Source organism: Pezoporus occidentalis, unplaced genomic scaffold (genome assembly GCF_034315485.1).
Source record: "Pezoporus occidentalis ecotype Australia unplaced genomic scaffold, CSIRO_AGI_Poc_V1 ctg310, whole genome shotgun sequence".
NCBI classification, from domain to species: Eukaryota; Metazoa; Chordata; class Aves; order Psittaciformes; family Psittacidae; genus Pezoporus; species Pezoporus occidentalis.
Window position 1 is genome coordinate 243,409 of NW_026915053.1, and position 26,031 is coordinate 269,439.

At 55.0% G+C, this 26,031-nt stretch overlaps 1 protein-coding gene across 4 annotated transcripts in view; it reads left to right on the top strand.

Annotated features, from left to right (window-relative positions):
- ATP8B3 (ATPase phospholipid transporting 8B3) overlaps positions 1 to 26,031 on the top strand; it is a 165,470-nt gene that overhangs the window by 48,665 nt on the left and 90,774 nt on the right. The window lies entirely within an intron of this gene.

Below are 26,031 nucleotides of genomic sequence, written 5' to 3' on the forward strand. Positions count from 1 at the left end.
ACACAGCGAGGTGACCCCCGCACCCCCCAGTGCGCATCTGGCGGCTGTGCCCACCTTGCCCCGCACATCTGGCTGAGCCCCCCCCCTCCGGTGGGTCTGTGCCCAGGCCCCCAGCACCCCCCTGAGCCCCCTCCGATCCCTCCCAAGGGCCGGGCTGCCCTCGCTCACCCCAAACACCCCCCGTGCTTCCCCACTCGTGTCCCCTGGGTCACCACCCGGAGGGCATTGCTGACGTTCCCTGGCAGTGGAAGGGAACGGGAGGTGTCAGAGGGGGGCTTTAGCACGAGGAGGGGGGCGACAGGGACACGCGTGGGGCAGCATAAGGTGCTGTGCTGCAGGGCCCTGGGCAGAGATAGGGGGGAATGGAAAAACTAAAGAGGGAAAGGGAAAAGAGAAAGAGAAAATGTAAATGGAAAGGGAAAGGGAAGGGGAAAGGGCTAATGGAAATGAAAGGGAAATGGGAAAGGGATAATGGAAATGGGAAAGGGAAGGGGAAAGGGAAAGAGGAAAGAGGAAAGGCGAAATGGTAATGGAATGAAAAGGGAAAGGAAAACGAAAGGGAAAGGGAAAATGGAAATGCAAAGGGAAGGGGGAAAAGTAAAGGTGAAAGGGAAGTGGAAATGGAAGGGGAAAGGGGAGGGCAAAAGGATGGAGAAAAGGAATAAGAAAGGGAAAGGGAAAAGGAAAAGGAAAGGGAAAAGGAGAAAGGGGAAAGGAAAGGGAAAGCGAAAGAGAGAAGGAAAGGAAAAGGGAAAGGGAAAGGAAAGTAAGGCAGATGGGATGAAGAGGCCACTCGAGCCGGGCACAAGCCCCGGCCGGGCCGGGCCTTCATGCTTCCCAGGGACTTTTCCGGCCGCTCCCGGTCCCGTCGCCCCGAACCGGGCTCCCCCCGACCCCGAACGCCTGCGTAAGAGGCTCCGGCATTTCCCGGCCTGCTCCGTGCCCCAGGCCGGGCCGCTCCAGTTTCCCAAGCTTTATTGAAAACCGAAGAGATGAAAACGAGCCCTGCGGACCGGTCCTTGCAGCCTCAGTCCCCGGCGCTGCCGGGCTCCAGGCGGCCGAGGCGGGTCCGGGCTGGCCCCGGAGCTCCGGCAGCGGCAGCGGGGCTGCAGGTCCCGGCTCTCCGGGGCGGGGGCCGCGGGCCGGTGCTCACGGTGTCAGCCGGCTCCGCAGTGAGGAGTTCCGCAAAGATTAACATCCCGTCCAACCGCAGCGCATTTAACCCAACCCAGCCCATCCATCGCATCTTATCCCACCCATGTCATCCATCCCATCCATCCCATCCCGTCCCCAGGAAGCGGGTTAAGTGACCAATACAATAAAATAAAGCCAGTTCTCAAGCGCCGCACAGGGCGGTCACCGTGGAGCAGATGATGCACGGGGAGGAACGGGGTGGTGGTGGTAGCGGGGGGTGTCCCTTCGGGGTTTTTTCTGCCCCTGTTAAGCCCCTATACCACGGTTCAGCCGGGATGTGGGAGGAATCCGGCCCCGCTTCTAGCTCTGAGCCCTGATGTGGCCCTGTCGGGAGGGGCCGCGGGCCATGAGCGGGATCCTGAAATCGGGAGGGAGCCGCATCCTGGGGGCTCCGGTGGGGATGCGAAGTCCCCGATATCCAGGTGGCCTGCGGGGAGAAGCTTCCAGGCAGGTAATGGGACATAGAGCCGGGCAGGGATAAGCAGAGGGGCCTGGAGCCGAGCAGGGATGGAGAGGAGAAGTCCGAAGCCAGGCAGGGATGGGCAGGGGAGCCTGCAGTCGGGCAGGGATAGGCGGGGTGTACAGAGCTGGACGGGGATGGGCAGAGGGAGTACAGAGCCAAGCGGGGATGAGTGGGGGGGTCTGGAGTTGGGAAGGGATGGGCAGGGGGGTCCGGAGCCGGGCAGGGGTAGCCTGAGGCCAGGCAGCGCCAGAAGATGCTGGGAGGGGGGGGAGTGTCGAGGTGCGCAGCGAGGAAGGAGGTGGGGAACAAACCAGGGATGAAGCGGCCGCGTCTGCAAGGGTTTCATTGAGTGTAATAATGGCGATAGAGCATCGACCGGCCCATCGACCGCCCATCGATAGATCTATCCCTGCAGCTGCCCGCGCTCCCGCCGTCCTGCACAGCGTCCCCGGGTCGGGCTGGGCTTACGCCTCCCCCCGCTCCCCAGCACCGCCAGGCCCGCAGCACCGGGTCCCCCTCCCGCCCCGGGGCAGGCGCTGGACTCTGCCCTCCGCCGAGCTTTGCACCGAGCAAGCAACAAATGAGAGAGACTTTTTAGTAATTAGTGTGACATAATTGAGTAATGCGGGAGCCCCACGTCCGTGTCCCCGCCCTCCCCCCCTCCTCGGCTCTTCCCCGATCGATGCAATATCATTAGGAGAGAGTCACCGAAACCCGCGGGGCTGGGGGAGCGGGGCGGCGGCGGGAGCTCCCCGGGTAGGGTCCGGGCCGCTGCCCGCGTGTGCGATCCCGGAGCCCGACCGGGTTCGCTGCAGCCGCTGCGGCCCCAGCCCGGAGGAAGCCCCGCGGAGAGCCCAGAGGCTCCGGCGATGGGCCGGGTGGCAGCGCGGGGAAGAGGCCCGGTCTCCATTCGCCAGCTGGATGCTATTGATCCCTTCCCTCGCCTCCTTTTTCTTTCCAAGCTCCCTCTCCCTATTTAATTCCGGTCCCTCTGCTCCTCCGTAGCCGCCCGGGCAGCGCTCCGAGAGGAGCCGGGTAGTGGCGGCACCCTGGGGCGGGGAGTGCGGAGCTGGGGTAACAGGTCCGGGGCAGCCTCCGCCGGTTCCGCCCCCCCCAGCCCTTCCGGCGCAACCGAGGGCTTCTTTCCAACGGGACGAGCGGGCAGAAGGCGCAGCGGGGCGGGCCCAGCCGCTACCCCCAAACCCCTTCTGCCCATCCCACTGCTGCCCCTAGGGCGGAGCGGGGCTCCCCGCACTTAGAGACGCGACCCTGCTCCCGGCCGGGCAGGGCAGGAGGCCGCGAAGAGGCCGGGCGGGCAGCCCCGGAGCCCGGGGAAGGCTGTGTCGGGGGTAGGAAGCGGTGCCTGCTCCCTGCCTGTACCCCTGCTTGTGTCCCTGCCTGTACCCCTGCCTTCGCGGGCCCTACCGCTGCTCGCTCTGCGGTTGCTTTGAGCTCAAATCTATTTTATTTTTATCTTATTTTACCTATATATATTTAATTTCTACACCACCCCCACCCGCCCCCTTAGGAACAGCTCGAAAGCACAAACGACACCGCCAGAAACACATCCAGCGGCGCGGGCAGTGCTGACTGCAGTCGGCGAGCAGGTACAAGGCAAGGACTAAATAAACCAGTTTATTTTGCCGGGCAGGGAAGGAAAAGGAGGCGGTTCCGCGCCCCCCGCCATAGCAATGTCCCTTTAGCAGCCCAAGTTCCTTAAAGTTCTTTAAGGCTTCAAAATAACAGCCCCATCGCCTGGCAGGTGAATTATTTAGTGCCTATAGATTCCTCGCAAACCCTTTCATTTCGGTTCCAAATCTTCCCCAGCCCAGCTTTTGCCTGTGGACGTCTCGATTTTACAACAATCAAGCGGGAGGCAAAGAGCGTGGCAATTTCTGCTAATCGATTTTCCATACAATGGGCCCCAGATGATGTTTTAAAATGTGAGAAACTAAAATGTGTTGGTTTAAATAAGACTTTTGCAATCAATAGCTTTTAAAAAAAGAGACTTTGATACCGGTTCTTGAAGGGGATTCAAACGCTTTCGCTTCCAAAACAAAACAAAGCAGGAGAAAAAAAAAGCCAAAAAAATAAAACCCCTCCAAAAAAGCAGCCACGCCGGGAAAGTTCCGCCCGGATTTGGGGTTATTAAAGCGGGATTTGGGGAAACCCGCTGCGGGGCCGGGGATGGGGGGGGATAAGGGGGGGGGTGGGAGATCCAGGATGGGAGCCCCCATCCCCGCTGCTTCACCAATCCCCGCAGTAGCGGACGGGGGTCGTGCTGTGTGTCCGTCTGTGCCCCCCCTCCCTTCACCCGGGGTCTCTCCGGCTTTTTCGGGTTCAATTTCCCCTTCCCTGCTTTGCCCGCTTGGCTCCGGGTTTGTGGCGCTACGGGCAGGAATCCGGGAATCCAGCCGGGAAAAAACTCCGGCCCTTTCCCCACCGACCTTTTCCTCTGCTGAAAATCCACCCCCGTCGCCCGCCCCACCGCGATTTGCGCCCTCGGCAGCCAGTTCAAGATAATTTTAGCTGCGAGATCAGGCCCTCTCCCCGCCGCTCCCCGCTCCTTTTCCCTTCTTTTTGCTGGATATAAGCACATATCTATTACTTTTGTTGTTGCTGTTGGTCATTTCCCCCTGTGAAAAATTTCCCCCTCCGCAGAATCGGCCCCGGAGACGTTTAAGGGGGGGGTAACGGACGGATCGGGAGCTTTCCCCCCCCCATCCCGCCTCTGCAGCCCGCTTACCCCCGCGCTCGGCGGGTGGAGCCGGGGCCGGGTGGGGAGCGCGGAAAAGCTGCAGCAACGGGGGTGAAATCAAGGCGTGGGGCGGCGGAGAGGGGGCAGCGGCAGAACCGACCCCTCCACAGCCTTCCCGGAGACTTTTCTCGTTTACACCGAAACTTTGGGCCGCCCCGAAACTCGGCAGCCGGGAGCGACGGGGCCGCGGCGGGGCGCGGGGCCGGGGTGAGTGGGTTTCTCCATCCAATTCACCCCGGGGAGGGCAGTTTGAGGACCGGAGGTTGCTCTTTTCGATGCAGTCCCTGCAGGTATACCCCAAACGAAGCGGCCCCGCATTGGTCCGGCGCAGCCCGGACCAGAGCCGGGGGCCCTCGGGGCTCCGCATCACCCCGCTGCGGCGGCCGGGCCGGGTCCCCCCTGCTGCTCCCAGCTCCGGGAACACCGGCGTGGGCCTCCGGGAGCCTATTTCAACCGCAATTTGTTTTCTAAACTTCCCGGCGGAGCAGCCCTGAACTTTACACCCTTGGAAGCGCCACGGGGAGGGCTCGGCCCTTTTATTTTTTTCCCCTTTTTGGTGGAAATGCGGTGAAAATTGCGGGGGTTTCGCCCAGCTCCGAGGTGAGAGATGGTTTTTTTTCCCCTCCTCCCTCCCGTCCCTTCTCCGCCTTTCACCGGTCTGGCCGGGCCGTCCCTAAAGCGGGCTGGGGTGCGGGTGGATTAACCACAACGTGAGACATGCAACGACTTCGCCCGTGCTTTGCGGGGCAGGGGGTCCCCCAAGCTTCCGAAGTGACACCGCCCCCAGCCCCCTCGCCTCTGCCCTCTCTCACTTTTCGGTCTTTGTGCAGTTCGGGGAGCCTCAAACCCGAGTCCCTGAGCACCCCAAAGGCTCCCCGAGCGCTCCCGGGCAAGTCCGGGATCGAGGAGCCGGGGCCGGTGCGTTGAGAAACATCGAAGGAAGGAGACGAACCGGGCGTTTTCCTCCGCGCTGCATCGCACCGAGCACCGGCAGCACGCGAATTCACTGGACTTGTTTTACACATAACACAGATTAAAATTTATATAGAAAGAGACCGTATTTATTTGATATAGATGCGATATAGATGTAGTTATTGTTTTCTCTGTATTTTCCGTAGGTTTTTTCCTGGCGCCGCAGGACTCCTGCTCCTGGCTCCGGAAGCGTCTCTGCTTTTTCGGAAGATCCCGTTTCTGGAGACTTTTCTCCTCTCTCCCCGCTGTCTGCTCCAGCTCGGCCGCACTGCGGAGCGAAACCGGGGAGGGGGTTCCTGGCCCGGAGTGCCCCCGGTTCCAGCGGCTCAGCCCCCGTAACAGGTAACTCTGCTCCCCGGGCAGCGCGTCCTGCGGCAAGACCCAGGGAGACAGCGGGGGAACAAGCAGGGGGGGGGATAGGCAGGGGTAAGGCAGGCAGGGGACTGGCAGGGGTAGGGGACAAGCAGGAGGCAGGGGACAAGAAGGGAGCAGGCAAGGGCAGGCGACAGGCAGGGGTAGGGGACTGGCAGGAGAAGGGGACACGCAGGAGACAGGCAGGAGTAGGGGGACAGGCAGGGGCAGAGGACAGGCAGGAGTAGGAGATTGGCAGGGATAGGGGCAGGAAGCGATGGGGATCAGGTAAAATAGGAACAGAGGCAGGAAAGAAGCAGGGACAAGGCAGGGATGGGGCAGGAATCCTCCGACCAAGCAGCTGCCCTGGGCTCAGTGGGGACAGGCAGGATGGGGCGGGGGTGGGGGGGTGGGGGGGTCGGGGTGGGGGGGCTGCCCCCTCTCCCACCCCAGCGCGCTTGGGTCATGTTGTGTTTGTTACTGAAAGAACCCAAAGCGGCTCGTACCCAGGGCTATTACACAGACACACACAGAGCGCTGGCTGGCCACAGCCTATACCCACCGCACTGACCTGTGCAAGGGAAACCTGGAAACATGTGAATCCACAGCCCCAAACACAGCCCTCCTCCTCCCAGCCCCACACCCCTATGGGCAGGAAGCTGCCCGCAAGGCAAGTGCCACCCTACGAGCCAGTGGGGCAGTGGCACCCCTTTCCCTGTGCCCTCCTCTCTCCCGCAGCAGTAATTGCTGCTGTCTTTATCCAAACTAGGAGGGGGTGGTAGAGAAAGACTTCTAAGAGTAATTTTCCGGGAATTCTCCTTGGTGTAATTGTCCTGATAATAAATCCAGACGCTTAGCCCCGTGTATGAATTGCTTTTTACCATTTTCATTTATTATTGAACACAGTTGGGAGAAGGGGAAACGCAACAGGGCTCTTTCTTGTGAGAGGGAAGGGGCGAAGGGGGCCGAGGAGACCATTTCTCTGCAGATCCGGGAAATCTGGATGTGTTCATCATCGTGTGGCTTTGGGGTTTGCTTTATTTTCTCCCCTTAATACTTAGTCTGTTTCCCCACTCCACGCTTTTTTTTTGGGGGGGGGTGTATTGAAAACTAATTAAATAACCCGTTAGCTAACACGTTAAATTAAGATCCACTCTTGGATTTAATGATGTCTCCGGAAGAATTGACAGCAATGTGAAGACAGACTGTCAATAGATTCCTTCCCCTGGTTACACTGTATAAATGTGATTAAAACAGATCTCAAGGAAGGGTGTCCTGACATGGTGCCCACACTGAGATGGGGCCATCAAGGGCACTCACGGGTCTCCGGAGACAAACGTCTCCTGAAATGGGTTCTGAGTGGGGAGATGGATGGAAGGATAATGCTGCTGCTCCCAAGGGTGGCCCATGGAGAATGAGAGACCGCCTCACAACATGATCCAGGTTGGAGGAAGACCCTGGAAAAGGCTCATGCCTCTAGAGAAAGAAGAAGCATCCCACAGCCCTTGTTCTGCATCACCCAGCAGTACTGGCCAAGGGGTGCTCCTTCATCCCCAGCCCTTGGGGCAGTCCAGGGCAGCCTTGTGCCCTGTGGACGGATCCAAAGCTGAGCCTTGGCTTTGTCCTGGCTCCAGCAGTGCAAACAGTGGCTGGGATGGTGAGCATACACCCATTGCTTTCTGCTTAAGCTCTCAGGTAAAGGTTACCTTAGCATCCAGGCTGAAAAAAAATCAATGGCTGATACAGCATGAGACTCAGAAAGACAACATACATCTATCACTTAGGGATTCGATGGGCTTAGTATAGTCTTGTCAACAAATGATTGTTTAAACAGAATATCTCAACTGTTTATGGCACCCTTAATCCATACATTTAAGCACCACTGTAACATGTCCTGAGCATGGATTGCTCTGTAGAAACCTCTGTTGTTAGGTCCAGAGCTGCAGAACACTTAAGCACGTGCTTAAGTCTCTTAGGCTTCAAATTAATCATGTACTTAAGTGTTTTCCTGGACTAGGCCTGGCCTAAGAACAGGGTAATACCTGTCATTATGGTAATGGATGAAGTCTTTGTTTCCTGCCCTTCATTTACATAGTGTATAAAGGACTAAATGCACCTATGTGTCCTCCAGACACAGAGTCTTCTGGCTGATTTATCCAGCTGATGCACAAACAGACCCAGTGTCACCCAGCCAGGGAGGTTATTTCAGAGCTCTTCCTTCTCCCCTGGGCACTGGAGTCCTTGATGTGGCATTGCAGAGCAACCTTCCAGCATCCAAAGGGGGCCTACAAGGATGCTGGCGATGGACTCTTCACTAGGGGCTGTAGTGATAGGACAAGGGGTGATGGGCTCAGACTTCAATGGGGGAAGTTTAGACTGGAGATGAGGAGGAAGTTCTTCACTGTAAGGGTGGTGAGGCACTGCAATGGGTTTCCTAAGGAAGTTGTGAATGCTCCATCCCTGGCTGTGTTCAAGGCCAGGTTGGACAGAGCCTTGGGTAACATGGTTCAGTGTGAGGTGTCCCTGCCCATGGCAGAGGGGTTGGACACAGACAATCTGAAGATCCTTTCCAACCCTAACTAGTCTATGGTTCTATGATTTTAGGGAGGTTTGAGCCAGTGGAGCCAGCGGTGGTAGCTGAAAACCCCCCAGGGACTGTGAGTTAAATGATGCAAAGGGAAAGAAGAGAGGGTCAGATGGAGAGGGCTGCAACAAAGAGATGCAAAAGAGAATGAAGAGCAAAAAGAGGCTGGAAAAGCATAACAGAGCAATGGCTATGATGTCCGTGGGGAGCTGAGCTGGCAAAGCAAGGTGCCAGCTCAAACCGGCCTGGAGACTTGCTGGGGGAGACTTGCAAACCCCATAGACCCCCAGCCCACCAAAGCCTGGCCCTGTGGACCCGTGGGTGCTGCTGGAGCCCTGTGGCTGATTTCTGCATTTGATCTCCAACTTAAAGCCAAGCAGGTGGTTAAATGATGCCCTCCCCGAGCTGTCTTGCTGCAAGGGACAGGGGTAAGACCTTCCAAAGATGTCACCTTCCTCTTCTTGCCAAATCTGTGCCCCAAGCTCAAACCCAGCCACAAGTGCCCAGGGAGAACCCTTCTTGTAGAATCAGAGACTCATGGAATGGTTTGGGTTGGAAGGGACCTTAAAGCTCATCCAGTTCCAACCCCCTGCTAAGGGCAGGGACACCTTCCACTAAAGCAGGTTGCTCCAAGCTCCTGTGTCCAACCTGCCCTTGAACCCTTACCATACCCCAGTGAAACCTGTCCTAGCTGGAGGCAGAAGCTGGGCCACTTCTTGTGTGACCTTCCTTAGGGCTCCCTGAGCAGCTGGAGGAGACACAGGCAAGAATCCCTATTCACCAGCACGTGCTTAACTTCAGTCGGTTATGGAACGCCCTTGATGCCAGAGTGGTTCCTGGAAGAGTGGGGAAAGCTGGGGCAGCGATGACCACAGTCCTGCTCCCTGTGGGGACACCGTGATGGGCTCCATCAATGGGTCAGACTCACTCCCCATGGCTTTGGAATCCAGTGGCTCCTGAAGGCAAACCTCTTCAGAGGCTGCTGTACCCGGAGAGGTGGGGAGAGGCAGCTGGGAGAGCAAGAGGGCATCTGCCCCAGCAGGATGTTGTGCTCAGGAAGGTTTCTGTGGTGGTGAAGATCAGGAATACTTTCCCAAGATGCTGCTCAGCTCTCAGGGCCATGGAGAGCTTGTCAGATATCGAGCAGGCTCGTCAATGCTGCAAGCTCTAAGTGAAAGCAGAAATCAGTTAATGGTCTTCCCAAGCTGTCCTCTCGGCGTGGGGAGTCCTCGCAGAACCTGGGGCGGGTGGTTTGGGAGGGGTTGGTGTGCTGCTTCGTAAAGAGTTCATCCAGCAACCAGCGCCGTGTGTATAAAACCATGTGTCTGAATAATCACAGCAGGAAGAGGAAGCGGGGCCCTGATTTGAGGAAGTGCTGCCATTCATCGCAATCCAGAAGGATCCACTTAAACCTCCCTGGGAATCTGGGGGAGAGCTTTGGGCCCTGAGATGCGATGGGTTCCTCTGTGAGAATTTGAATTTCTTCAGTTAAAAAATGAAAAAAAAAAGCAAGAAATTGGAAAAAAAAAAAGGAAAATGAAACCCATTCCAGGCACTGTCAGTCAAAGCAGGAGGTTTTGACAAGCTTGAAGGTTGTGGCTAAATTTAAGCTTGGGCGCTTTGTCAAATTTCCTTTTAATGTGAATGAATCACGCTTTCAAAACAAAAATAAAATCACCTGGGGCTGGAGAAAGGAAAATGGTTCTCTTGTAAAATGCTGAAGCAGGACAATCCGATGACTCCAACTCGGCCAATGAGACGTTTGAAAAGGGAGATTCAATGAAGCGGCTGGCTCCTGTGGGGAAATGATTCATTTGGATGGAGCGGCATTGCTCTGGTTGTCAGAACTTTTGGAGTATATCCCCTGATGGCTGCTTGGTGGGAAAGGGTTTCGGGTGCTCCCAAAACCAGAGCACTGACAGGGCTCTCAAGCTGTCATCCCTGTCTTCCGAGGTTTGTGTCCTGCCTTCCTCCAGGTGGTAAATCAGTGTAGGACAAGCAAATTCCAAAAGGCAAGTGCAGAGGATGTGAAAATTGCAGCAGCAGAGTCAGGGCGATTCTTCATGGCAAAGAATTCGGCTCCTTTTGTTACCCTGTGGTAGGATGGAGCCCATAGATGAAGTTCAGCTCTACCTGGATGCTTGTGTGTGAGGTCTGAGCTGGAGCTCATAACTGCATCCACCTTGGGCTGAGTCGTGTTCAGTTCTACCTGAGACAACATTTCTGGGTATTTTAATTTACATTAAGATAATAAAATATCTTTAAAGCTAATGATACGCATGTGCTCTGATGCTTCTTCCTTTGGCTGAAGGATGCAAGGTGAGATGAGGGTCCATCAACCTGCACACAGTACCTGGGGGTCGTATCAAAGACCCATCTGTAGACCACTTAGGTGCAATACAAGTACTCATCGACTCCCCTTTCCATCGGGAATGGGTTAGTGAGCTTCTCTGCTGCAGGCTGACCCTGAACTGCTATGATAGAAAGCCCCAGAGTTGCATGTTAGACCCCAAAATTGACCTAGAGGTGACCTAGAGAACACCTGACCCAGTGATAATATGGATATACCTCTGTGGGGAACCCAGAGATGAATTGAAGTCACATAGGCTGTGCCAAGGGCTGAGGGTTGGGATCATAGAATCATGGAATGGTTTGTGTTGGAAGTGACTTGAAGCTCATCCAGTTCCAAACCCCTTCCACTAGAGCAGCTTGCTCCAAGCCCCATCCAACCTGGCCTTGAGCATTGCTAGGGATGGGGCAGCCACAACCCTGGAAGTGTTCAAGGCCAGGTTGGATGCAAGTCACCTAGGTTGGTTGGATCAGAAGTCCATCTTTGGTGATCAAGCATCAGTCCCTGTTTTCTGCCTGGGAAGCACCTTTGTGTGTGAATTACCTCTTGTGGTAGTTAATAAAAGTAGTTGGCTTTGATGATGCTGGAGAAACTTGGCTTTTCCTGGCTTTCAAAGGAGCTGACCTGCACTTGTGGAAATGAGGCCACTTCACATAGGTGTCTCAGTAGGGGAAGTGTCCACTTGTGAGCACTTGTGGTCTAGTATTAAGCCCTCTGTCCTTCAGCTGTGCGAAGATAATCACAAAATAAGGGTTGGAAAACTCTTGTGCAAAGACTTTGGGATCTAGATGCGACATCGCCTAGGGACCATAGTAAAAGGCATTGTTAGAAGACACACATACACATACGAGATGCATGGATCTACGGTGGCAGGCATTGAGAGCAGGATCAATATCTGTACAGTAAATACTCTGCAGCACCTGGGAAACAACCGCCCCACCCCTGCTCTTCATCTCATTAAAGAGATGGGCAAAGCCTGGGTATCACTTTTAGGATGAGCTGTTGGAGGCTACAGAGATGATGTTGTTGGGGAGGCTGTTGGAGCGAGAGCTCCAAGGCTTTTGTGGCAGCGAGATCTGCCTAATGAATGGCTCTTTGGAGGGATGGACCTTGTCTACACACAAAATTGGAAGCCAAAATTGGTCTTGTGTAGACACCCCTAAATCATTTTAAAGCAGGTTGGTATTGGTTTGTATAATTCGATTCCTTTACCAAAGCGAAGCGAAATCGATGCAAATGGGGTTGCCATTGATTTCAGTACATCCGCACAAAGGTTTTGCCCCAGTTTAATGAAATCAGTTTAAAACCACACCTTTAGCTAAACTGGCATAACTTTGTGTCCAGCCAAGGTGAGAGGCAAAAGGAGAAGGAAGGAAGGCTCCGTGATCTACCCTAAAAAGAGGCGAGGGAGAAGTGTTTATGAAGTGCATGTGCAGGCAGCGAAGCCTGTTCAAGCAGGCTGCAGTGGCACAAAGTGATAAGGAATGGGTCAATATAGTTTTCTCAAAGATTTTTTTTCTTAAAGAAAGGTTAAATGTGAGGTGATATTGATTTCCCTTTTCTCCCCATCGCTCCTCTCACCACCCCTCCGGCCCCTTCCCCTCCTCCCTGCCCTTTCCCCACCTCCCCGCATCCCAGAGCCATCCTTGGAGGAGGAACTGCAGCCCAAAGTGGCCAAGTGACCAGGGAGGACCACAGCGCCGGCCACGGCACTGACCAATGGGCGCCCAAAGGAGCCCCCGTTGCTTAGCAACCCGCTGCAGAGAGGGAGGCAGAGAGCGCAAAAAGATGGATTTTCAGATTGCAGCAGCCAAGCAGATCAATTCTGCAACATGGGCTACAGTGGCCAAGCGGAATCTCTCTTGCTCCCAGCAGGTATTGATCCAGCCATGCTATAGGCATTGAATGAGCTCTAATAAGTCCTGAGTAAACAGGAACAAGGACTTAAGTGATAGCCCAGCAGTCAAACATCAACTCCCTTTGTCTTCTTCTTCCTCTTCTTCTTCTTCTTCTTCTTTTTTTCTTCTTAATTGCTGAAGGGTTTGCAAGAAAAGGACAATAAACTTTATTGATAGAAAAATAAAGAGTCAGAATATCACTTCCTTTGCAGCCTGGGTGGGTTTGGAGGGGAAAAGTCCCGGCCTCAGACAACCAGGTTGGCTTCGCAGAGTGGTGACCCACAGACACACGTGGTGAACGTGGTTCCCAGATTCCTGAGCTTACTTGGGCATGTCCAAGACTCAATGTGTCCTTCACAGTGTGTTTTGCCAGGCACGGGCTCATGAGGGAATGCATGTGTCCGGAGATGCCCATTTGAAGCTGACATGTAGGTGAGCACGTTCAGGAGTTTGGACTCAGATGATGAGTCTCCTCCAGATCCCTATGGGAGGAAAGGGGAGATTAAACGTCCTGGCAGGGAAATGAAACCCTTCAGGAAGGGGCTAGGAGCAGCAAAATTCCTCCTTTGTAGATCCCAGAGCAGGCAGCAAAGCTGGGTCTGAATGCTGCAGAGCCTGAAGGACATGTCCAGACCTGCAGGATGCTCAGGGAAGAGGAAGGGAGCAGACTTGGCCTTGGTTGTGAGAGTGGTTTTGTTTGCTGCAGGGAGATATTGGGGTTGAGAGTGGAACCAGGCAAGGAATCTGGCGTGATCCAGGACTCTGATGTCAAAGGTATGCAGAGCAGCATCTGGGGGACATAACCAAGGTTGAAGGATCTGCTTTTGTGGGAAGTGTGTGGCAGAGACAGAAGAGCCCAGATAAGCTCGACTGATGAAGACTTGACTTGGAGGGTCCCAGGCACCCAGCCAGGGCTGGGCTTGTGCAAAAACCTCTGTTGCTTGGGGTCTCCCTGTTGTCTTCTACTTGGGGGCTGCAGTGACCATCCCATTGCAGGCAAGAGCCTGGAAAACAAACACCCCATGGCCATGTGAAACCCACTGCGCTGTCCCTATGCCCCCTGTACCCCCCTGTGTATGGCTGCTTTGCTCGCCGGTCCATCCCCATACCTCCTCCTGCAGCATCTCCATCCCTGCTTCTTTCCCCAGCCTTCACCTCCCTGCAGAGAGGATCCCCAGCACCCTCCAGTTCTTGCTCTCCATGCCTCAGCTTTACCTGTTCTCTCCTCAGTTTCCTACATGTCCTAAACTTCTCCCTCCAGCTCCGGGCACAGCAAAGCCTCCAGCCACTGCTGTCTCCCACAAACTGCTGCAGTCGGTGCAGGGAGGACAAGGAGCCCACCCAAAGGGCTGGATGCTGCTTTCTGTTGCCGTGCTGGCAAGTCCCAAGTGACACCAACTGAATAACTGGAGCTGCTCTGGATTTATGCCTGTTTAACCGAGATCACCAGCCAGGTCTCCCCACAGCGATTAGGGGACTGGGGAAATGGGAGCTCTTTGCTTGCACTCGGAGTTCTCTCAACCCACATTTCAGCAGCCTTCGTCATAACAGGGTTGATAACGAATCGATCTGATACCAAGGTGGCTGGTTCCTGCGCTCACCCGAGCTCCCCACCGGGGAGTTATCAGTTCAACACCCATTAAACCAAGTGAATCCTTGGATCTTCCAACGCCATCCACAGTGAGAGGCAGCAAAAGGGAGATGGGCACCTGCGGGCCCAAGCGTGTGGGTGCACGTGCGTGTGTTTGCAAGCGTGGCTCTCAATTACTCCAGAGGAGGGAGAAGGAGAGAAGAGATGAGCACTGGCCCATCCCCAAAGATATTTCCTGTTTCCCAAGAAGAGAGAAAACGCAGCCTCTTTTTCTGAGGGTTTCTGCATTTCAAAGTAATATCAGAAGGGCTTGAAGCTTAATCTTCGTTACCCAGAAGGCTGTAGGAATCAGGCAAAAGGAGAGAAAAAAATCGAATCGATATGGCAGTATGAATTTATTCCCAGGGGAGTCCAAGGTACCAATATTTTCTCTCCCCTCCATTAAAGAGATAGCACCAGCCCAGTGCAGAGGCTCCTCATGTGTCCGTCACAGGAGTTACACTGCAGCAGTGGGTATGATGACATGGGGGGGGGTATTTGTGTGTAAAAATCATGGGAGGTGGAATGGGATCACCCAGAGGGCTGGAAGGAAAACTCCCAGCTACAGCAAATGACTTCTTTAATTTGCCAGTGGTTTCCTGTACCCCTTGGCTCTGCTTGATGCTGGTGGCTGGGGATGCAGGGAGAGGGGCAGGGATGATGCGGGGAAGTGGCACTGTCCCAGCACAGGTCCCAGGGCTGCTGAGCTGGAGATGTGGGACAACCAAAATACCTTGTGGTCCCTGTGGTGCCAGGATTCACCTAAACTCGGTGCCTTGTAGCTGAATCACAGCTCCCTTTATGAAGGGGTTAACAGCTACAGAAGGGACTCATCCTGGCCACGGATCCAGGCTGAAGGCAGCGGGATGCAGGGTTCTGGGAAGGGTGAAGCCCCTGTGTCCCATGGGATGTGGGTGTCATTTCCCAGCATATGCAAAGGCATGTGCACGGCTGGTGGTGGAGACCAGCGTGGTGCCAGCTCTCACCTTGCTCCTTTGACACTGGTAATTGCCCTTCAGCAATGACATGGGGAGATGTTAACCCTCCAGGGCCAGCCCAGCTCCATGTCCCTGCTGGTGGTTGCTTTGCTGTTGGCATCTCCCTGAGCTCCTTGGCCAAGGTCTCCTGGGGAGGAGCAACACCAAGGACACCAAGGATGGGGCTTGGAGCAAGCTGCTCCAGTGGAAGGGGTCCCTGCCCGTGGCACGGGGTTGGAACTGGATGAGCTTTAAGGTCCCTTCCAGCCCAAACCATTCCGTGATTCTATGATTCTATGGCACACGGTGAAACTTGCCTTTCAACCCTGGAAAAAGCTGCTTTTGCAGCCACCACACTGCCAGAACCAAGCCAGCATCTCCATATTCATCCTGGGAGAAAAAAACCTTCCTTTTCACTCATGCCACCCAAAGCTCAGGCTTTTCCTTCCCAGACAAAACCCAGAGGAGCCTCAGGGGCTGCATCACCATCACATTAAATCCACTGGAGCACCCAACCGGGCACAGCTGCGTGTTGGAGCATTCCTTGAGTTGTGGGGTGGGCACCAGGGCCTGTGTGGGACTGGGACATGGGGCAGGCAGCTCAGGGGGGATTTATGGCCTCTGGCTGCACGGCTCTAACCAGAGCCATCAGCTTCCCACCACAATGCGCCCAATCGTTTGAAATCTAAAACAAAATGTAAAACAAGGAATAATGGTAACAAAAAAGGCTTAATTAATTGAAGTAAATTGCATCACAATAGTGATTTCTCAGTAACATGCCTAAGTGCCCCATTATTCTGATTTCACTCAGTATTCATGGATACGAAATAAATCACAGGCCCTCCACTTACAGCCTGCTGCAGAGGGGCAGGGGGATGGAGGTCCTGCCACCTCCTCGGTCTATACGTCGATAACCCCAGCACTTCCCGAGTGTCCACCTTAAATGGCAGCCAGGAAAACTGCCATCAAAATAAGTTAATTATTCAGTTGTTTGGGGGTTTTGTTTGGTTTTTGGGGGTCTTTTGGTGGGTTTTTTTTTTGCTTTTCCTTTTTTTTTATTTAATTTTTTCTTAACCTGTATAAAAATTGCCCCTGGACATTCACTGGGAAGCTTTTTCCCCTCAGTGCTGCCCTGTTTAGCCGTACCCTGCTAGCACCAGTCTGCTTGAAATCATTCTTTTTCCCACTGGCATCCCCACAAGTGATCGCTTGGGCTCAGCTCAGCACCAGGGCTGGCAGCAACCTGGGCATCATTGGGCAGCTGCCTGTTGGAAGGGATGGGTGAGCTGGTGCCCAGTGCCTGAGACCACGGTGAGGGCCAGGAACAACCAATAGACCGGGTCAAGAAGCACACATGGGAGCTCAGCAAGCACTTGCTCATGGCTTTGTTCTTCCTGCACATACCCATGCTTTATTCATTGCTGATAACTGCTTTGGGAGCAGATTGGATCCTTGTGAAGTGCCAGCCCAAAGCAGCTCGGAAGTGATGAACCGCTCTTTCAGGTGGTTCAATGAGATGTCAGGCTGGAAAGATGGCCCTAAAGCTGAGGTGAGGAGGAGGATGCTGGGCCACAGCCCTACAGGCACATCCCTTTGATGCGTGGAATGGAGTCCCACATCTCAGCATCCCCAGCATGGACCCCACTGTAGAACTGACAGTGGCTTTGTTCTCCTTCCCTTGCTAATCAAGCTGGGCTGGGAAGCGCTGCAGGATGTACCAAGCAAACGCAGCCTGGAGGCATCTCCTTCCGGAGCCTAATGATGGAAAAATACCTATTGGGTGCTGCAGACCCATCCCTCCTCCCTGCCGGAGCTGGGCTTGGTATGGCCAGCATTGATTTCGATAGCAGGTCAATGGAAATCAGCACAGGGGGGTGTGCACAGACCCTGCGACAAAGCCGTCCTCAGCCTGCAGCTCCGTGGGATCCCACCCTGGGATCTGCTCACAGGATCTCCTCAGTGTCCCCACTGTCCCTGCTCTGCAGGGAGGACGTGATGCTCCACAGCCAGTGCTGTGGTGTCAGCGCTTGGGCACAGCCGGAGAGGGAACGTTGGCTTTTCCCTCTCTCCGCTTCAAAGCAACATCCGCCTCTCTCCTCTCCAAGCATCCCCTGACCCCCATCCCCAAATCTCAGCTACAGCCACCTCACCACCGTGCAATTCCTATGGAGTGGCTGCCGCTGCTGCAAGGGGCCCAGGAATCAATGAATCAATCGCAATCAAGATCCCAGGGTGTAATCATAATTAATGTTCAGCCCTGATTGATCATGTCATGGGTTTGCCGTGTTCACGTGAGCTGGGGGTGATAAAACCGGACTGTTTAATGGTGCACTTGCAGATCCCTTCCCGTTCCCAGCCCTGCTTAGGGCTGTCACCTCTCCTGTACAGGGGACAGAGGTGACCTCCCAGGAGACCCAAGGAGCTATTTGGGGAGGGGGACAGCACGGTGGGGCCTCAGAGGGGGGCAGCTCCATTGGGAGCAGGGTGTTTGAGCAGAGTGGATGACAGCAGTGCCCAGGGTGGGCACCCTTGCCATGACAGAGGGCATCAGGATGACACCCATGGGGTGGGTGTCACCACGGGGTGCCACAGGCAGCACTGGGGCGGTCAGTGGCCCCTTCCCCAGCTCATGGCTCTCAGCTGTGCCCCTGATGCACAGCTCTCCATCCAAGTGGAAACCATGGGAGCCGGCAGCCGCTGGCTGGGAGCCCTCTGAATGTCACAAACACAGTGTAACTAGACTTGGATCAATCCATCAATGCACAGCGGTGGTTAAATAGTGCTGTGCTCACCTCCCTCCAATTAAACTATCATTTCTGATAGATCCCTTTGTGTCTTCGTCTCCCTGCCAGGCTCCTCTGGCTGAGGGCGATGTCGATGGCTCAGAGGGTGCTCCCTTCTCCTGCCGCAGCCAGGGCCATGCTGGATTCATGGGATTCAAAGGGATGTAGATATTCCTTCATGTCCCATGCCATGGACTGGCTGCTGTGCCCTGCAGCCCAGGAGAGGACAAGCCCTGGGGACCACCTGCAGCTTCATCCCAAGGTGCAGATGGGAGCGATGGGGATGCTGATGCACTGCTCCTGCATCCCGCAGTGTGCAGCAACCAGAGCACCCACTCCCTAACCCGCTGGGAGCATTTTGCTTTGTGCCCATCCAGGCTGCTTCCTCAGCACCTTCCGAAATCAGCCAGGGAAATGCAGCAGCTGGGGCTCAGCCTGGCTGTGAATCCGGTCCCTCTGCTCTCCCTGGGAATTCAGGGCATGGCTCAGCTCCATCCAAACCCCTCTGAAAGCACTGAGCTCCCCACAGAGCTTTGTCCTTGCACCAGCAGCTTGGTGGAGCTTCCCACCAGGATGCCCAAATCCCTTCTGCTTTCTGGCTGGAAGGGGTCTTGCCAGGGGCTGGGAAGTTGGGGAGCGCCCAGGGAGCACAGCGGCAGCAGGGCCTGGCAGGAGCCCGTGAAGCAGAGCTGGGTATTGATTTCCCATTGATCCCATGCAACCACATTCTGCAGCGGCTGCTGTCCTACATTTCAATCCCACACCTTTGCCTCTGACTTTAATGGGCTTCATCACAGCCCCAAAGCTTCATTGAACCAAAAAGGGAAGGGAGCTGGCAGGCGACTGCCGGAAATCAGAACAACCTTGCTCCGGGATACAGCTGCATCCCTGTATCCCTCCCAGCTCCAGGGAGCAGGGGACAGGTTCCCTGGGGGATTTTGGGGATGCAGATGCGCCCGCAGCTCTTGCGGGTCCCAAGCCTGATGGGAGGGCGCTGCGGATGCTGGTGGCAGCACCCAGCTCTCCGACTGCTCTTCCACCTCAAGGCCTCTCGCTGCCTTATCCTTGCTGTACCTGCACGATTCCATCTCCTGAACAAAGGGCTCCGACTGCTGCCGGAAGGGCAAAATTAAGCTCCACCTTAACGAGGCTCTGCATAATGATGTGTGTGTGTGGAAGCACCCCCCCCCCCCAGTTGTGAGGTTACAGGCAACACGTCAACACCCCCTGACGACTGGAAGATGAATATGGAGGAGCTGGATCCGGCTGAGGATCCTTGGGCGTTCCTTGAGCATCCATCACGGTGCCAGCAGCCCTGGTACCCGCGCACGAGCTGGGCCAGAAGTGATCCTGATTTATCCTCTGCACCCCTCCCTCCCAATTGCATTTTTCAGCCTCCCTCTTGCTCAGGTGAAAGAAGATGCCATCGTTCTTTTATGTTTAAAGCACACGGCCAAGGCCCCCGGGGGCTGCCTGTGCATGGCGGGGGGAGTCCTTCAACCTGTTCATAGCACATCAGTGTTGAAACAACCCAAAACGTTTGGGTCCAGCTCCTGCAGCAAGCGCAGGGGACGGGCAGCAGGAAGCTGATTGCAGGGAGAGGGAATACAGAGGGAAGAATACAGGGACAGGGTCACCTGGGAGTATGTATGGAGAGAGCAGGAGGCTCAGTACGGCCGTGCTCCAGCCACAACCCTCCTGGACAAGAGTTCTAAGAGATGGGAGAAGGAATTAGAGGCAAAGAGGAAGGGTTTGGTGCTCAAGACCTGCTCAGGAAGGTGGCCCCGGTAGAGGCAGGGCAGTGCCCTTACCCTTCCTTCTCCTTCCTTCCCAGGTCTTCCTGGACTGTGCAGGCAGCGGGCACTGATGTGGCGGCTCCGGCTGGTCACTATTCCAGCAACCAAACCATGTCTCTCCAGAGGCTGCCAGAGGCTCAGGTAAACCATGGCTGGGGGCAGGCAGGACCTGGGAGCAGGAGAGAAGGACAATCTGGGATAAAGAGGGGTGGAGGACCTGGGATGAGGAGAGATGGGTGACTTGGGATCAGGAGGGATGGAACATCTGGGATCAGGAAGGATGGAGGACCTGGAAGCATGAAGGGATGGAGGACCTGGAAGCACGAAGGGATGGAGGACCTGGAAGCATGAAGGGATGGAGGACCTGGAAGCATGAAGGGATGGAGGACCTGGGAGCAGGAGGGGTGCAGAAATTAGACACTGGGATGTGCCCAAGGACACCTCAGGCTGTCCCTGTGGCTATGGGCTCACAGCTCACCTCCATTGGCTCCTTTTAGGGCTAATTTCAACAGGAGAAGCTCAAAGCCAACACCCAGCCTCTCCCAAAGAGCCTTCATCCCCATCCCATCCTCCCCCTGCTCCAAGGCAGCTCGGAGGGGCTGGTGGGACCTCTCTGCAGAGCCAGCTCAGCATCTTCCAGCCCATGTGCCTGCTCCCTCCCTGGGGCAGAATCCGGAAGCCGTGTTTGGGTTTGATTTATGCCAAACCAAAAACTAAATACATTTCCTTCAACTATTAACCAGCAAGGTGTGAGAGGGGGACACGAGCTGGGAATTGACTCCGTGACTTTTGGGGTAGGTTTTTACCTCCCCACCTCCCTCCATTCTCCAGCCCAGTGTGTTTTTACCAGTCCTCACAGCAGAAACGGGGCTGCTCCTGGGAACAAGACATCCCTAAGGCTGCTGAGGGTGTTTGGATGATGGGATGATAGGGATGGCACTGGATGCCCAGGCTATGTGGACATCCCAAGCTGTCCTGGCCCCATAGATGTGCGTTCATGCACCCCAACGCTTGAATCCAAAGGGTCTCTCTGATGCCAGTCAACCTGCCCTGCTCTGCTCCATCCCACCACACCATTTTGGATGCCTCTGAGTATATGACTGCCATATGCAGGTCCTTGGGCAGGATAGGGCACCCCAACCATGTATCTGCTCCTACACAGCAAATGTCCTAAAAAGAGACGTAGGGAGGAGGAATGGGTGCCCCACAGCTCCCTAGGCTCACTTGGGCTCCAAACCAGGATGGAGACCAACCCTACCTCTCCACCCTTTGGCTTTTGGCTTCTGCTCTTGCCATTGGGTAGACTCCCAGTTTAGGTATCTCAGGAGGCTTTGGCAAGAAGGCTTCCGGACAGGAGAAAGAAGGCTTTTGGGATGGCTTTTCCCACCCTCCTGCCTTGAGAACCCCCCCCTAAGCCGAGGCACAAGGCTGGCACTCAGGCTGCCCTCAAAGGAGGGCTGAGAGGCCCTGAGGCCGTCAGGAGAAGGCCAAGTTGGCCTCGGCAAGTCGGAGCATCTCCGGCGCAGGCGTGTTCGCGCCTCCCTGCCTCCCTTCCCGAAAGCAGCACTGCGGCAGCACACGCCAGCAAACTGATCAAGGCAGAAGGGCTGATCAATAGGCGTATTGAGCACTTTGCAAGGTACGGTGAGTTTTGCGGATGCAGTGCTAACCTCACGCCGGAGCCCCGAGCAGTTGCCGGTCCCCCAGCACCATCACTCCCAACGCAAGCTCTGCTGCCCCCTCACAGCTCAGGGCTGGCAGGAGCACCCAGCCTGCTCCCAGGTTGAAGCAGGGACCTTGGAGGCTTGAGGCATTGACGGCACTTATGGCTGGAGGTAAAGGGGAAATGGTCCCAGGGGCATTTCTATGCAGGAAGTTCATAGAATCCCAGCATGGTTTGGGTTGGAAGGGACCTTAAAGCTCATCCGGTCCCAACCCCTGCCGTGGGCAGGGACCCCTTCCACTGGAGCAGCTTGCTCCAAGCCCCTGTGTCCAGCCTGGCCTTGAACACTGCCAGGGATGGGGCAGCCACAGCTTCTCTGGGCACCCTGTGCCAGCACCTCAGCACCCTCACAGGGAAAAGCTTCCTCACACCTAATCTAAACCTCCCCTCTTTCAGTTTCATGTCACAGTCTTGGGGATCACCTGGTTCTGGGAACCCTTGTGGGGTTCGGGGGCTTTTAGAGAGGCGCATCTGAGCTGGGAGATTCCCAGGGATGTGGATGGAGGAGCTGGAGTCATGATGATGATGGGAAGAGGAGATCTGAGGATGATTTGTAGCTCATGGGGCTGAACCGAAGGCAGTGGTGGGAGGGGGGAACCCTCCAGAGCTCATCCTTCCTTGCAGTGCTTGGATGGGAAGCAAGGACCTACTGCGTGCTTGGTGGCATTGAAGGAGGCCTGTCTGGAAGAGACCTCTGGAGGTCTTGAACCCTAGCTGAGTGTTCCTGGGCTGCAAATCCCAGGAGAAACCCATGGGATGTGCTCCTGGCTCGGCCAGGCTGGCCAAGAGCCGGCTCAGCATCCCCTGGGCTGAGGTTTTGATAGAGAAGGATCTTTGCCTTTAGCATCCCCCGGCTCGATGACAGCCCACAAGGGGATGAGTGGGGAAGGCAGATAGCCCAGGGTGGCTGATAAGGTGCTTGGGAAGATAACACAGAAATGAAAGAGAACCTCATGTTAAGAGCTGCTGCTTTAAACCTGTCCCAACCCCTTCGCTACCGAGGCATGGATAGATATTGCACCTTGCAAGGTAAAAATAGCACATCTAATGAAGCCGGGGAAAATGTCAATCGTATTTTGTTGGGATTGCAGAGACCTCTTTTCCACGGTCCCCAAGAAAATGTGGAAGAGCCACGAAAGCCCCACGCGGTGATTTGCAAAATGCACTTGAAGCAAACAAATCAGCAGAAACCCAACGAAAACCGAATGTTCTTCCACACCCCCAGGTTTGACCTTCATCGCTCTCGCACAGAGCTTGGTCACCCAGACCCCCCCCCCAAAAACCACTGTCTTTTAACCCCGCTGATGCTTTAATAGCAATTTGCCATTTAAACAGAATTCTGTTCCAAAACTGAGGGTGTTTGGGAATGGATGGTGGAGGAGAAAGGATAAGAGGGAGGGCTGCATCCCTGTGCCTGGGGACATGGGGAAGGGATGGACCTGCCTCTTCAATTCTACCTTTGATTTAGGAGAAGGGAAAAGGCTGTATCCGGAGAGGAAGGAAACGTCTTTGCGTCCTTTAACCTGGAGGGAAGGATGTGTCCTGGCCCCTGTCCCAGCCTCAGGGCCAGTATGGATTTTGCAAGGAGGAGAGCCATGGGGAGAGTGAGGGATGCTACCTAATGCCATTTCATTTCACTTAGCAGCACTCGGCTCGCATGGGCTCCAATACCCCCATCCGTCACGCTCCTCGTTAGGGAAAATCCATTTTAAAAATCTCTAATTTTTATTTTAAAGTCTAATAGAGCTCGGTGGTAATTTTCACTTTAAATAACGATTACATGCTTCGGAGTACAAGGTGTGCCTGGGCCAAGCACCCCTGCCAGCGCTGAGGAGCAGTCTCTGGCTGCTCTCTTTATTCAGGGCAGGATCCAAGTGATGGTGCTCGGTGTTCCATGAGTGCAATTCCTATTTGCACCTCTTATGTGAGTCCTTTTTATGTTTAGAACAGAGTCATAGAATCACAGAGTGGTTTGGATTGGAAGGGACCTTAAAGCTCCTCCAGCTCCAACCCCTGCCACTGGAGCAGCTTGCTCCAAGCCCCTGTGTCCAACCTGGCCTTGAGCACTGCCAGGGATGGGGCAGCCACAGCTTCTCTGGGCACCCTGTGCCAGCGCTTCAGCACCCTCCCAGGGAAGAGCTTCTGCCTAAGAGCTCAGCTCAGTCTCCCCTCGGGCAGGTTCAAGCCATTCCCCTTGGCCTTTTGCTGTACTGACTGATAAAGAGGGATTTGGGACAAACTTTTTATTTGGCTGCTCAAGTAGAGTCTGTGCCACGAGCTCCATCACTGCTTGCAGCGCTGCTCCTGGCTAAGGAGCATCTCTCAACCGCAGAGCTCAATGCAGCATCCCCAGGCAGTGCTCAAGGGCTCCCGCAAGCACCCTGAGAAAGCAATGATGCAAAATGAAAGGGGTTCAGCCCCTGGGGTTTCTGACCCTGCCTCCTCTCATCTCCTCTGTCCTCTCTTGCTCTCTGCCCCTGCTATTTCCCATCTCCCTGACCCCAAACCATGACCCATGAGCATCCTTGTGCACCCTGGAGAAGCCAGGCTGGCTCCACAGTGTTGTGTCCCCTGCAAAGCCCTATGCCGAAGGTTTTCCCATGGGAGCTGCCAGCGTGCTCCATTGTCCAGGGACTCAGCTAGTGGAATTGCCTTGCTTGAAGCACTGTCTACCCAGCCAGGATCAACCTGTCTGGTCCAAGTAGATGACAGGGCACGAGCTGAGCTCTGCTGAGGGCTCTGCAGCAAAAACCCTTGCAGACACTGGAAGCTTTGTTGGGGAGGACAGAGCACGCAGGGAGCATCCAGAGGATGCGCAGGGAGGGAGGGATGGGAGGACACACCGAGGCCTTGCTAACCCACCCAAGCAACAAGCAGAGAAAGAGATGCAAGGATGGAAAATTCCCCTTCATAATTAATAAATGAAGAATATTGTTGTTAATCGATGTAGCTGTGAAGAGAATATCGATCCCAGCCGCATGCTATTTTTTGTGCGGCTTAGATTTTTACACCTCATTTAGAGGCAGGTCTCTCTGGGGACCTCTTAACACCAAAAGATATTTGCAAGAGTCCAAAGTGAAGGGAAGAAAAGGGGGGAAAAAAAAGATTAATTATTACCAGAGCTGGAGAATTATGTGTGTGTCCCGTTGCGGCCAACTGCAGCACTGATTTGAATATTTGATTAATAGCAAATTATAGCCGCGGTTGATAACTTATCTCCTCGCTGGCTATTTAGTAAACAAGTGGGAGCCATTAGAAACATTTTTAATCTTAATCCCAGGAAATTATGTTTATGAAGGCAGCGGCTAACCCTTTGCACGCAGGATGCTCCGCTCGCCTGCCTCATCCTATCCTTGGGTGGTTCCAACCTCCCCATGTCGCCGTTTTCCTTCTTCAAGCCGAATAAATCCAGAGCTGGAAGTGGCGCTGGTGAAAGCACGGAGCGAGGAGCTCTTGTTAGCACTGAGCCTTTAATGAACTGCCGAGGAGATGGTTGGGGATGAGGGCTGGGAACTGCTTGGGGGGTGTTCTGCAAGACCTTGGCCTCAGGGTGGGTTTGTTCCAGGAGGGATTTGGTGCTGCCCGGTGACCCGTGGCTCTGGGATGATGCAGAGCAGGGAATCGTGTGCCAAAGGACACACAGGAGGGAGATGGCCGCAGCCTTCGGCACACCTCAAGTGTTAAGAGCAGATCAAAGAGCAGCCGAGAGCAGGAGCATTCCTGCCTCCCTGCTTAAAACCACATCAAAGGCAGCAAGAGGTCCCTGGGACACTGGGAGCCACTCGGGGCAAGGCAAGGAGCTGCAGACCTGCTTGTCCTGGCTCCAGCAAAGCCTTGTGCTGCCCGTTGTGCGTGCTGCAGGGCAGGGTTGGAGGGAGAGCGCTGCACCCAGTCAGAGCACAGGATCAGCTCCAGGAGATGGGGAAATGAGGCGTGAAACCTCCAGCCCAGGAATCAGCAATCCCTCCCGCTGCAAGGCTTCGGGAGAGGGTTAGGGAAGGGAGAAAACAACCCCTGAATAGGAGGAGAGCCTCTGCTGAGCAGGATCGCACCAGATCCTGCGCTATGTGTGTCCTGCCAGTGCTGGGTGCAGGGAGGGTTTTGGGGTTTATGAGATGTTCAGAGCAGGTTTGTTCTTTTGGGTCAAATTTTAGCCAGGGAGAGAGGGGAAAATGTGTGAGAAAAACAAATAATCAGAAAATGCCAAATGTTCGCGTTTCCAATGTCCCCCAAAACAAGCACGGGAAGAAAGGTGCCCCAAAAGGGGAGGTGAGATAAACCTCAGCATTTAGGCACAAGGCAAAGAGGGATACAGCTGGATTCCATCAGCAGGAGGGGTGGGATTCACCCAGCAAGGCAGGGGGAAAGCAGCAGCCCCATGGTCTTTGCTGTGTGATAGCAAAGAGCATCATTGCCCCAAAAAGCCCAGGGTACCACTTAGGATGTAGGGTGTGTGAATGTGATGGGCGGGTGGAACAGGATGGGACAAGACCCTCCAGGATGTCCCACCCCTCTCTGCTTCTTCACCCATGTGCTTTGAGGACAGACCTGT